At 42.8% G+C, this 12,736-nt stretch overlaps 1 pseudogene; it reads left to right on the forward strand.

Moving 5' to 3' along the window:
- LOC111963945 (voltage-dependent N-type calcium channel subunit alpha-1B-like) overlaps nt 1-12,736 on the forward strand; it is a 95,772-nt pseudogene that overhangs the window by 47,489 nt on the left and 35,547 nt on the right.

Raw genomic sequence — 12,736 nt, forward strand, 5'->3', positions numbered from 1 at the left:
TGGTAGGTGATCAAATACTTATGTCATGCAATAAAATGCATATTAATTACTTAAAAATCATACAATGTGATTTTCTGGATTTTTGTTTTAGATTCCGTCTCTCACAGTTGAAGTGTACCTATGATAAAAATGACAGACCTCTACATGCTTTGTAAGTAGGAAAACCTGCAAAATCGGCAGTGTATCAAATACTTGTTCTCCCCACTGTATGTGTTCCTCTCCTGGTACTGTGGAATGCTGGGTAGCTGATTGGGAGGTTATCTGGATGATATACTTTCCCTCCCTAGCCTCCATCTCTGAGCTGCTCACTTCCCTGGCAGACAGACAGAGGGATAGATGGCACTCTCAGATGTGTCTTTTGTCGAACGTCATGTCTTCTCTTCCTTGATGCCATCTCACTGTAAAATCTCCTGTCAGAAAAAAATAATAATCCCAAATGGCACCCTATTCCCTATATAGTGCACTTATTTTGAAAAGGTCCCATATGGCTCTGGTCAAAGGTAGTGCACTATGTATGGTTTAATTTAGGACGCAMCCTGGGTCTTCTTGTCAGAAACAGAAGATAGACAGCCAAAAGCCCCTACAGCTGTCATTTTCAGATCAGTCTAAAGGTTTCTTCTCTTTTTTGCTCTTGACTTGAAGTGAGTTAAATGCTTCCGTTTGCTTGTCATTATTTGTCTCTTACTGATGTGTTTCAATGTTCAGTATTACGTCATKAAGCTAACTAGCTCCAGACACTATATCGCCTCCTCTCTTCAACAGCGTTATTAATACTGTCTTAAAGTGGCTTAAAGTGTTTATTTTTCTTAGTGTTTCTGTATATTTCTGCCTTTTTCTTTGTCTTCATGAAGCAGCCATAATTTCTGTGCTTTCCGTTTGTTCTATGTGGCTTTGTGACGTGTTTGTGTGTGTTCTGTTTATTATTGTTTTCTCTTCATCAGATCGCAACAAAGTGTGGCCAGGTGGGGACCAACACTCTCTCTTATTGACCCCTGACCCCAAAGCCCCATCCTCCCAAAACCTTCCCCATCAACCTCCCCCATCGCGTTCCAATGCTCTCACTCTCTGTCCTGCACTGGGCAGGATACCCGTCCCCCCCRCTTACCCTCTCTGTGAACCAAGACTCTTCCCAATAGCTTTCAGAAGACAATCACTAATCATATTAAACTCCGTCTCTTGTTGCCATTGTGTGCCGACATGCTAAAGTAAAGAACGGTTATACAACGCCAACATACCCAAGAATTACAGTAAATCAAGTCAATATTAACAAACGGTGTCATCAGAAAGTCACATTTCACATACAAARATCCTTACCTCATCAGCATCATCATAAATAGCGAAATAATTTGTGAGAAGGGCAGATCAGGGAGGGTGAATTTTGTTTCCCCTTCTTGTTTGGCGTTGGGTGGAAACAACAGAAAGAGCAGGTTGGGAATAATACCCACTGAGAGGCAGATGATTGGAAGACAGATACCCCCATCCGTAAACAGGAACTGCTGCGCGCTCTCTTTCGGAAAGGGCCAGCTGAGAACGCTGTAGTCACAGTGACCGAGGATAATCAGGGATGATCTGAGCTACTTTGATGTGAACACACACACACATCCGTCCTTTCAGCCCACGGCTCTTCTGAACGCTATTGGGGTACGGTTCACTCGCCATCTAGACGTGTTGAGACCCTGGACTGATGCTGGCGGGGGTTGACTTACCAGATTGCATGCCAGGGTAACCAGGTCTTCAGAGCATGACTGTTGCATGCCAGTGTATTAGACCTAAAGCTCCCATTGGATAAGAAAAAGTCAACACGCCCAATCTGTGTGGAACCATGCTTCTGTTTCTTTTCTCTTTACTGAGGTATATTTTGTCCACGGAATTCAAATAGACTACGTCATTATTGCCTCGGTCCTCCCTTGAGATATGTGCATGTACTGTATAGCTCCAGCTGATCTGCCAATCTTCCGACTGATGTCAGTGTGGGATTTATTCAAAGGTGTGAGGTGTGTACTTTAGTTCAGTATGTATCTCAAGTCATGATTCCAAACTGTATAGTGGAATTGCACGGCGAGAGGGCGGAAAGAGGGCGCCAGCAGAGTCATGGACAGGTTACACATTTCTACGGAGTCCTTTTTTTGAGCCTCTCATCAGTCCCCCTTGACCCCCCCCCCGGTGTGAGCGGAGAGAGAGGAGGGGGAAAGGGAATTAGGGGGGAGAGATGGACCCTAGAGAGCTCTCTACAGATGAGTGCGGTGCCCCAGGGCTTATCAACCTGCTGAGGAGATGTGACCGGAAAACACACACCAACAAACACGCTCACACACACACGCATACACGAACACATTCAGAAGAATGTAAACTCATAATAAACACACACAAGGAAGGCCACACAAAGAAGCACATAAAACATAAAGCTCACGTAAATACTTAATAACATTTCTGGTTTTCCCTCCTGAGTTTTTCCTGAATGTGGTTCTTTTCGAGACTCAATGTACAGAATGTATGTTGAGAGTATGGACATGATGTATTGATATTTGTTGCTTAGCCTACTGCATGCATTTTTACTAAACAGTACATTTTAAATAGTGTGTAGGACGATTAGTACACAGTATGTAGTTTTAGTAAGTAGAAGTCAAGACAGATTCCGGACACGGCCGGTGTCGGTAGATTACTGTATTGACTCCACATTCACTGTCATTGACCAATGTCCTTCTGGCTCCTGAGGACAGTACAGTATATTGTCGCTAACAGGTTCTAAATCATTGCTATTTAACCCGCCACTGTAGCAAGCACAGCTCCAATGGCTAGGACAGAACTGGTTCCTGCAAAGAAGCGTGTCCCTGATCAGGACTTGCTTCTTTGTGTCTTTTTCTACAACTGTGTATGTCTGTGTTATTCCACAGAAATACCAGTGGATAGTGGATCGTAGTCCTTCGTCCTGTTATGTGATTGTTCCCTGTATAGAAACCCTTTGAATTGCTCTTGAAATGTGATTTACTGTCCTACCCTGTGTTGCTAGGTACAGTATGTTTCTGTAGAATAAGCCCTCTACTCACATGCATGTATTTTACTAACTACTGTACTCTAATGTACTCTACTGTACTCTACTGTACTCTACTAACCACGGAGTATACCTCACTACAACCTGCGGGGATGGAAGGACATTTGATACATGTGTGCCTTAAAGAGAATGAGTGAAGAGAGAGATATTACTAAATATTGTGTGTGTGGGTGTGTGTGCGTGCGTGCGTGCGTGCGTGCGTGTGTGTGCGTGCGTGTGTGTGCGCTTTCTGTGTGTGCGACAGAACAGAAGGTAAGGTAGTGGTGAGAGCCTGTGGTCAAGAGCAGAATCTTCTCCTTCGTTCACTAACTGTGGGCTTGCTCTGTGCAGAGGAACTAAAGGCAAGGACATCAACACCATCAAGTCCCTCAGGGTGCTGCGAGTCCTGAGGCCCCTGAAGACCATTAAACGACTGCCCAAGCTCAAGGTGACTACATCTGCCACCCGTCACCTCCTCTCTGGCAGAGCAGAGAAGCCGCCTCCATGACCGGTTGACACGTTGCACACACCCACAAACACGCACACACGCATACAAACGCTGCAGCGGCAGACAGTGGATTCCCGAAATCGCAAGTGATTGTATGAGAGATAAGTTAATGGGAGAGGATGGCGTGATGTCATGACTGATATTCCCAGTGTCTATCTTCATATACCAGTTTATCATCCTCCACCCGGCGACTGTTTTTATGTGACAAATGAGAAAAATGCAAATCCGTCTCACTCTCATCAGGACCCCAGCTCCAGCTCTGATATTGTCTGAACCAGACTAGACCAAAGTAATTGATGTGTGGAAAGGTAGTTGATCAGACAAAGGTCATCGATCGGACCAAAGACCGCAGCAAATCCTATGAATTGAATTGATGGGTGATTGAGATGATTGAGATTGATCAGTGTTGGCAGGGAGATAAGCCCACTACTCTCTAGCTCTGGTCCAGGGCATTACGTGCCGCTTGCTGATGCTGAAGGCTCAGTGCTGAAGGCTCAGTGCTGAAGGCTCAGTGCTGAAGGCTCAGCATCAGCAAGCTGCACATAATGCCCTGGACCAGAGCTAACCACTCTCATACAGTTAGATACTTGGACAGTGGCATTTGTGACAGGTTGGTCGCAGAGCAGCTCTGTGAGTTACTGTCTTATTCATCCCCAGCTGATACATATTCATTGGGCAGATTGCATACCTGCCATGACATCAAACCGCAAACTGATCAAGAGTGCTGTGAAGGGACTGTGTGTGTGTGTGTGTGTGTGTGTGTGTGTGTGTGTGTGTGTGTGTGTGTGTGTGTGTGTGTGTGTGTGTGTGTGTGTGTGTGTGTGTGTGTGTGTGTGTGTGTGTGTGTGTGTGTGTGTGCGTGTGCGGCCGGGTGTTTACATGCATGTCAATGTGAGTTTGAGTGATTGTGTGTGTTTGTCTTCCCCTTCAGGCTGTGTTTGACTGCGTGGTCAACTCTCTGAAGAACGTGCTCAACATCCTCATTGTCTACATGCTCTTCATGTTCATCTTCGCTGTGATCGCTGTGCAGCTGTTCAAGGGCAAGTTCTTCTACTGCACCGACGAGTCTAAAAGTCTGGAGAAGGACTGCAGGTACATTACAGACACTCTTACAGTACTGACATGGACTGGTATTGGATATGAACCCTTGCTAAATAGATACAGTACCAGTCAAAAGTTTGGACACAACTACTCATTACAGGGTTTTTCTTGATTTGTACCATTTTCTACATTGTAGAATAATAGTGAAGACGTCAAAACTATGAAATAACACATATGGAACCATGTAGTAGAAAGAGATTCAAGGCATACCTGTTAATTGAAATGCATTCCAGGTGACTATCTCATGAAGCTGGTTGAGAGAATGCCAAGCGTGTGCAAAGCTGTCATCAAGGCAAAGGGTGACTACTTTGAAGAATCTCAACTATAAAATACATTTAGATTTGTTTAACACTTTTTTGGTTACTACATGATTCCATGTGTTATTTCATAGTTTTGATGTCTTCACTATTATTCTACAGTGTAGAAAATAGTAAAAATAAAAAATAAAAAACTTTTGACTGGTACTGTAGCTTGAGCCAATTCACCTACAATATTCTAATACAATATTGTGCTACTCTCTCTTTTTTGCTTTCTCTCTCTCTTTTCTCTCTTTCTCCTTTCTCTCGCTTTCTTTTTCTCTCCCTCCCTCCCTCTCTCCGGCATTCATCAGGGGTAAGTTTCTGGACTATGACCGTGATGACGTGGCTGCCCAGGATCGTGAGTGGAGAAAGTACGAGTTCCATTATGATAATGTGCTCTGGGCCTTCCTCACCCTCTTCACCGTCTCCACCGGGGAGGGCTGGCCAATGTGAGTAGCCCACGCCTCACACCAGCCAATAAGCTGCAGAGAGTGGCTCAGGCCAGCCAATTACTGGAAAGAACCCAGTCACATAATCACAGGCTAGCCAATCACCTACACATCACCTACTCACATAACCACAGGCTAGCCAATCACCTACACATCACCTACTCACATAACCACAGSGTAGCCAGTCAGCTTCCCGGGCAGACGAGAGGGTTCCAACGGGGTCCATCAACCCCTATTGAACGTACAGAGTGTCCTTTACAAGACGAGCATCCCATTTGACATCCATTTCAAAGGCCAAAGTGCCAATGACATGGGTTAAATAAATGCTCTCAGAGGGATGCTAGGTGGGGTGAGCTCCAGTGGGAGGTGTGTGTATATATGTGTGTATGTATGTGTGTGTGTGTATGTGTGTGTTTCTGATTGTGTGCATCCTTGCATGAGTTAATGTTCAGGAGAAGACAGCGCTAGTCAGAGATACAGTATGTCCCTCATCATTACCCTGATTTATATGGCATGTAGAATCTTCACGGTGTTGGAGTGTCTTATGTGCTCTCCTCAGCTAGTCAGTCATTTTTCATTGCTCTCTCTCTCCCCCTCTGTCGTTCTCTCTTTCTCTTTCCACATCATTAATCCCAAGTAATAATGCAGGGCTACACGGTATAAGTTATGTAAAATGAGTTAACTAGCTGTTAGATTAATCCTTAAATCAAAATGGCTGTATTCCCTGTAACCCAGCGACTAGGGCTTGAGAAGGAATAGCATATCTCTTCACTGTAAACCCCATTACTCAAAACCTTTGTGGAAACCCGTTGCACTACAATATCAGAGTGCAGGTACAGATATTTTGTAACTCAATATGTTTTAGTTACATAAACATGTCACATAATCAATATTTTCAAGCTGTTGCTACTTAATAGATATATCTTCTAAACTTCATATTTTTTGGTGCAATAAGTGCGTTTCTTCATGTTGTTCATTACTACAAAGAAAGATCTTCTAAATGACCAAAATGTAAATATGTAAAAATGTACAGTTTCAAAGCATGCTGGGTATTATTCTAAAGGACTCCTCCCCCAAACAAGACAAACTGTTTGACCAAACAAAATACATTTCAAATAAATAGAACTTTAAAATATATTTTTTTATATAATTTACTTGAAAAACATCATAAATGTTTAATGATGAAAAAATATATAATGTAAACAATTACTTAACTAACCTCTGCCTAAACAAATTATACTTTATATGTGATATTACCTAAAAAAAATAGATTTGCTTGAACTCAAAACAATTTTTTTTAAATAATTGTACTTACTAAGAATTTTGAGCAAATGTTTTTTTTTTTTTACTGAAATACCTTATTTACATAAGTATTCAGACCCTTTGCTATGAGACTCAAAATTGAGCTCAGGTGCATACTGTTTCCATTGATCATCCTTGAGATGTTTCTAAAACTTGATTGGAGTACACCTGTGGTAAATTAAATTGATTGGACATGATTTGGAAAGGCACACACCTGTCTATGTAAGGTCCCACAGTTGACAGTGCATGTCAGAGCAAAAACCAAGCCATGAGGTTGAAGGAATTGTCCGTAGAGCTCCGAGACAAGATTGTGTCAAGGCACAGATCTGGCGAAGGGTACCAAAAAGTGTCTGCTGCATTGAAGGTCCCCAAGAACACAGTGGCCTCCATCATTCTTTAATGGAAGAAGTTTGGAACCACCGAGAGTCTTCCTAGAGCTGGCCGCCCGGCCAAACTGAGCAATCGGGGGAGGTGACCAAGAACCCAATTGTCACTCTGACAGAGCTCTAGAGTTCCTCTGTGGAGATGGGAGCACCTTCCAGAAGGACAACCATCTCTGCAGCACTCCACCAATCAGCCCTTTATGGTATAGTGGCCAGACGGAAGCCAATCCTCAGTAAAAGGCACATGACAGCCCGATTGGAGTTTGCCAAAAGGCACGTAAAGACTCTCAAACCATGAGAAACATGATTCTCTGCTCTGATGAAACCAAGATTAAACTCTTTGGCCTGAATTCCAAGTGTCACATCTGGAGGAAACCTGGCACCATCCCTACGGTGAAGCAGGTGGCAGCATCATACTGTGGGGATGTTTTTCAGCGGCAGGGACTGGGAGACTAGTCAGGATCGAGGGATAGATGAACGGAGCAAAGTACAGAGAGATCATTGATGAAAACCTGCTCCAGAGCATGCAGGACCTCAGAATGGGGCGAAGGTTCACTTTCCAACAGGACAACAACCCTAAGCACACAGCCAAGACAACGCAAGAGTGGCTTCGGGACAACTCTCTGAATGTCGTTGAGTGGCCGATTGKACCCGATGGAACATCTCTGGAGAGACCTGAAAATAGCTGTGCAGCAACGCTCCCGATCCAACCTGACAGAGCTTGAGAGGATTTGCAGAGAAAAATGGGAGAAACTCCCCAAATACAGGTGTGCCAAGCTTGTAGCGTCATACCCAAGAAGACTCGAGGCTGTAATCGCTGCCAAAGATGCATCAACAAAGTACTGAGTAAAGGGTCTGAATACTTATGTAAATGTAATATTTCAGTTTACATTTTTAATCAATTATAAAAAAATCTTTGTCATTATGGGGTATTGTTTTTTGATTAATGAGGGGGGGAAATGATTTCCTTGATTTTAGAATAAGGCTGTAACAAAATGTGGAAAAAGTCAAGGGGTGTAAATACTTTCTGAAGGCACTGATAAGGATGTGTTGTACAAGCATGTTGTGAAATAAAATGGTGAACCTGGTGAACATTCTATTATTCCATGCTTTATAATAGTATTCCCTGCTGTACTCAGTTATGGGTGGTGACAGATCAATATTGGGCATGCTTTGTTCCAGTAAATGTTCACCATTTTATTTCACAACATGCTTGTACAACACATATCCTTATCAGTGCCTTCAGAAAGTATTTACACCCCTTGACTTTTTTCACATTTTGTTGTGTTACATTCTGAATTTAAAATGGATTACATTTAGATTGTGTGTCACTGGCCTACACACAATACCCCATAATGTCAAAGTGGAATTATGTTTTTAGAATTATTTTTATATTTTTTTACAAATTAATAAAATATTACAAAATGTCTTTAGTCAGTAAGTGTTCAACCCTTTTGTTATGGCACGCCTAAATAAGTTCAGGAGTAAATATTTGCTTAATAAGTTGCATGGACTCACTCTGTGTGCAATAATAGTGTTTTACATGATTTTTGAATGACTCCCACAGACACAATTATCTGTAAGGTCCCTCGGTCGAGCAGTGAATTTCAAACACTGATTCAACCACGAAGACCAAGGAAGTTTTCCGTTGCCTCACAAAGAAGGGCACATAAAAATAAGCAGACATTGAATATCCCTTTGAGCATGGTGAAGTTGTTAATTACACTATGGATGGTAGATCAATACACCCAGTCACTACAAGATACAGGTGTCCTTTCTAACTCAGTTGCTGCAGAGGAAGGAAGGCCAATAGTGACTTTTAAACAGTTAAATAGTTGAATGCCTGTGATAGGTGAAAACTGAGGATGGATCAACAACATTGTAGTTACTCCACACTAACCTAAATGACATAGTGAAAAGAAGAAATCCTTACAGAATGCAAATATTCCAAAACATGCAAGCAATAATSCACTAAAGTAAAACAGCAAAGAAATTAGCTTTATGTCCTGAATACAAAGCGTTATGTTTGGGGCGAATCCAACACAACACATCACTATTTTCAATCATGGTGGTAGCTGCATCATGTTATGGGTATGCTTCTCACGGGCAAGGACAAGGGACATTTAAAAAAAAGAAAATAAACGCAATAGAGCTAAGCACTGGCAAAATCCTAGCGGAAAACCTGAGTCTGCTTTCCAACAGACAAATTCACATTTCAACAAGACAATAACCAAACCTAAAACACAAGGCCATTGTCTTGCTTACCAAGACAATAGTCAATGTTCCTGAGTGGCCTAGTTACAGTTTTGGCTTAAAATCATCTTGACAATCTATGGCAAGACTTGAAAATGGCTGTCTAGCAATGATAAGCAAACAACTTGACAGAGCTTGAAGAATTTTAAGAAGAAGAATGTGCAAATATTGTACAATCAAGGTGTGCGAAGCTCTTAGATACCCAGAAAGACTCACAGCTCGAATCGCTACCAAAGGTTATTCTAACATGTATTGACTCAGGGGTGTAAATAAATTCTGTATTTCATTTCCAATTCATTTCCAAATAAAAAATGGTTTTACTTTGTCATTATGCCATATTGTGTGTAGATGGGTGGGAAAAAACTGACTTAATCCATTTTTAATTCAGGCTGTAACACAACAAAATGTGGAATAAGTCAAGGGGCATGAATACTTTCTGAAGACACTGTATGTGCCCTCCCTTGGCTGCCATCTGTATTGGCTATAACAATTAAGCTAGTTAGGATAGGATAAACTGTAATGTCCTCCAGAGGGAAATTGTCTTAGACACCCAATATTGCTGTATACAAAAGCACTGTACATTACTTAACATATGCACAATAGTGGCATGTTTGTCTTCTTAGTTCAGTGTAATTGGCATTGTCTCATGTTTGTGTAGCCCCGGGGTGAAGTTTCCTCTAGATATGGTTCTAGGATCAGCTTCCCCTCCCCCAATCCTAACCCTAACCATTAGTGTGAAAAATGCGAAACTGACACAAGTTCAGCCACTAGGGCCACATTTACCCTGCCCCTTTTCATCTATAAATGCCTCTGTGTTTGCCTGTTCTCTCCAGGGTCCTAAAGCATTCTGTAGATGCCACCTATGAGGACCAGGGTCCCAACCCAGGCTTCCGTATGGAGACCTCTATCTTCTATGTGGTCTACTTTGTGGTCTTTCCCTTCTTCTTCGTCAACATCTTTGTGGCTCTCATCATCATCACCTTCCAGGAGCAGGGAGACAAGGCCATGTCAGAGTGTAGTCTGGAGAAGAACGAGGTACACAAACACGCACACACACACACCTTCCAGGAGCAGGGAGACAAGGCCATGTCAGAGTGTAGTCTGGAGAAGAACGAGGGACAGTATGCTGTCTGAACACACGCAGTCACACACAGAGAGAGAAAGACACCACATATACCCAAACACACACACATGGAGAGAAAAACACACACACACAAACACTCAAACCTAGGTGCCTGGTACCCAGAAGGTACTTTTTGATTCAACTTGCACAGTCAGTTATTAATACAAGGCCAAGTCATTCCTGCCTCTCCTCTGTTGAAACCGGCCCAGTGTTGGATCTCTCAACACCTGTCACAGCACCTGTGGACTTTCAGCTGATTTCCTTGCTAGACTGTTTTTTCCCTCAAAACACATCAACACAAAAGAACAGCAACACACCTGTGAAGCAACCAGCCCAGTGTAGTCCATCCAGCTCTCTCTATTTCCTACATCATAGAGAGTTTCACTTAGTGTGTCTCAAATGGCACCCTATTCCACTATAAAGGGAATAGGGTGCCATTTGGGACACAGGTTCTGTGCTTCAGGTTGGTAAACTACTGGCGAGTGATCAGAGAGACTGGTTTTGCTGCCTTGTGTGAAGATATTAAACACGTCTGGAAACTGTTGGGATGCATGCCAGCACCTGTGGGACGTTAGTTTTGATGTTTTTCATTTGATTGTACCTTGGTCCTTACTAGGCTTGCAAAATTCCTGGAACTTTCAATAAATTCCCGAACTCCTGATTGAAAAAAAAAGAAACTGGATTTCTTCCAAGTTCCCGGAATTTTGTAGCCTTAGTTGTTACTTTATGTTTAGCTTTTTTATACTAATAATCAGTGTTTGAACAATATCAGTTCTGATTAGGGAGATGAGTGCGTTTCACAAACTCTTACATAAGATACTTCTAAGATAATATTATTATGTTTTTTTATGTACTTTGTTCCCTCCCTCCCTCTATCTTGCCTCATCCCTCTTTGTCTCCCTCCGTCCCTCCGTCCATCCCTCCAACCTCCAACACAGAGAGCTTGTATCGACTTTGCCATCAACGCCAAGCCTCTGACGCGCTACATGCCAGCAGACAAGCAGTCGTTTCAGTATAAGATGTGGAAGTTTGTGGTGTCGCCGCCCTTTGAGTACTCCATCATGACCATGATCGCACTCAACACTGTGGTGCTGATGATGAAGGTCAGTGACGCCTCCCACACACCAGGGGCGCTGATATTTGGTGGTTGTGAAATCTAATCCTCGATCTGTTGTAAGGGAAAATGTCTACCTTGAGCGGGATAACTTTTGGGAGAGGCTTTTGGAATGAGTAAGCAGTATAATTTGGAAGGATACGTTAAACGTATCCATTGTTGGCGTACAAGCTAGTTTTAGGAGCAGCTTCTCTGTTGCTAATACCCTTAACTACATGGCTGATCCAGCCAGGTGTTGACCTGTACAGGTCTGTCAGACTGAGGGACGGTGTTCTACACACAAACACACACACACACAGACAACAGAGTACGCAGAGTACGATGTTAACATAGCATTCCATAAAATAAATCAATGTTTAACATGCTGAGAGTACAATGCACTGATGCATAGAGAACATTCTTGTCTTTCTGCCCATTCATTCAGCTGTCTCAAACAAAGGACTGGGTAACACATCATGTACAGTGATAATGGCGCCGGAGGGGATGCCTGCCGTTTTACAGGCTCCTAACCAACTGTGCTATTTTGTTTGTTTTTTCATGTTGTTTGTAACTCATTTTGTACATAATGTTGCTGCTACCCTCTCTTATGCCCCAAAAAAGCTTCTGGACATCAGAACAGCGATTACTCACCTCGAAGTGGACGGAAAAAAAATCTTTAATGAGTCTGACACGAAGGATATACTGCTTTGTCGAGACAAGGCCCAAATCCCTGTCATGCGCGTGAAGAAAAGATGGAGAAAAAGGGGGAGGAGGGCGGGGTGCCTTGTAAGAATTTGCCGACTAATAGGTAAATCACCACTTCCCTCTGTATTATTGGCCAACGCGCAATCATAGGAAAACAAACTGGACGATCTACGATTAAACTATCCTACCAACGGGACATTAAAAACTGTAATATCTTATGTTTCACCGAGACGTGGCCGAACGACGACAGGGATAATATAGAGCTGGCTGGCTTCACCGTGCATCGGCAGGACAGAGCAGCTACGTCTGGTAAGACGAGGGGCCGGGGTATGTGTCTATTTGTCAGTAACTGCTGGTGTGCAATGTCTAATATTAAAGACGTCTCGAGGTATTGCTCGCCTGAGGTAGAATACCTCATGATAAGCTGTAGACCACACTACCTACAGTACCAAGAGAAATCTCATCTATATTATTTGTAGCTATCTAATT

Source organism: Salvelinus sp. IW2-2015, linkage group LG5 (assembly GCF_002910315.2).
Source record: "Salvelinus sp. IW2-2015 linkage group LG5, ASM291031v2, whole genome shotgun sequence".
NCBI lineage: Eukaryota > Metazoa > Chordata > Actinopteri > Salmoniformes > Salmonidae > Salvelinus > Salvelinus sp. IW2-2015.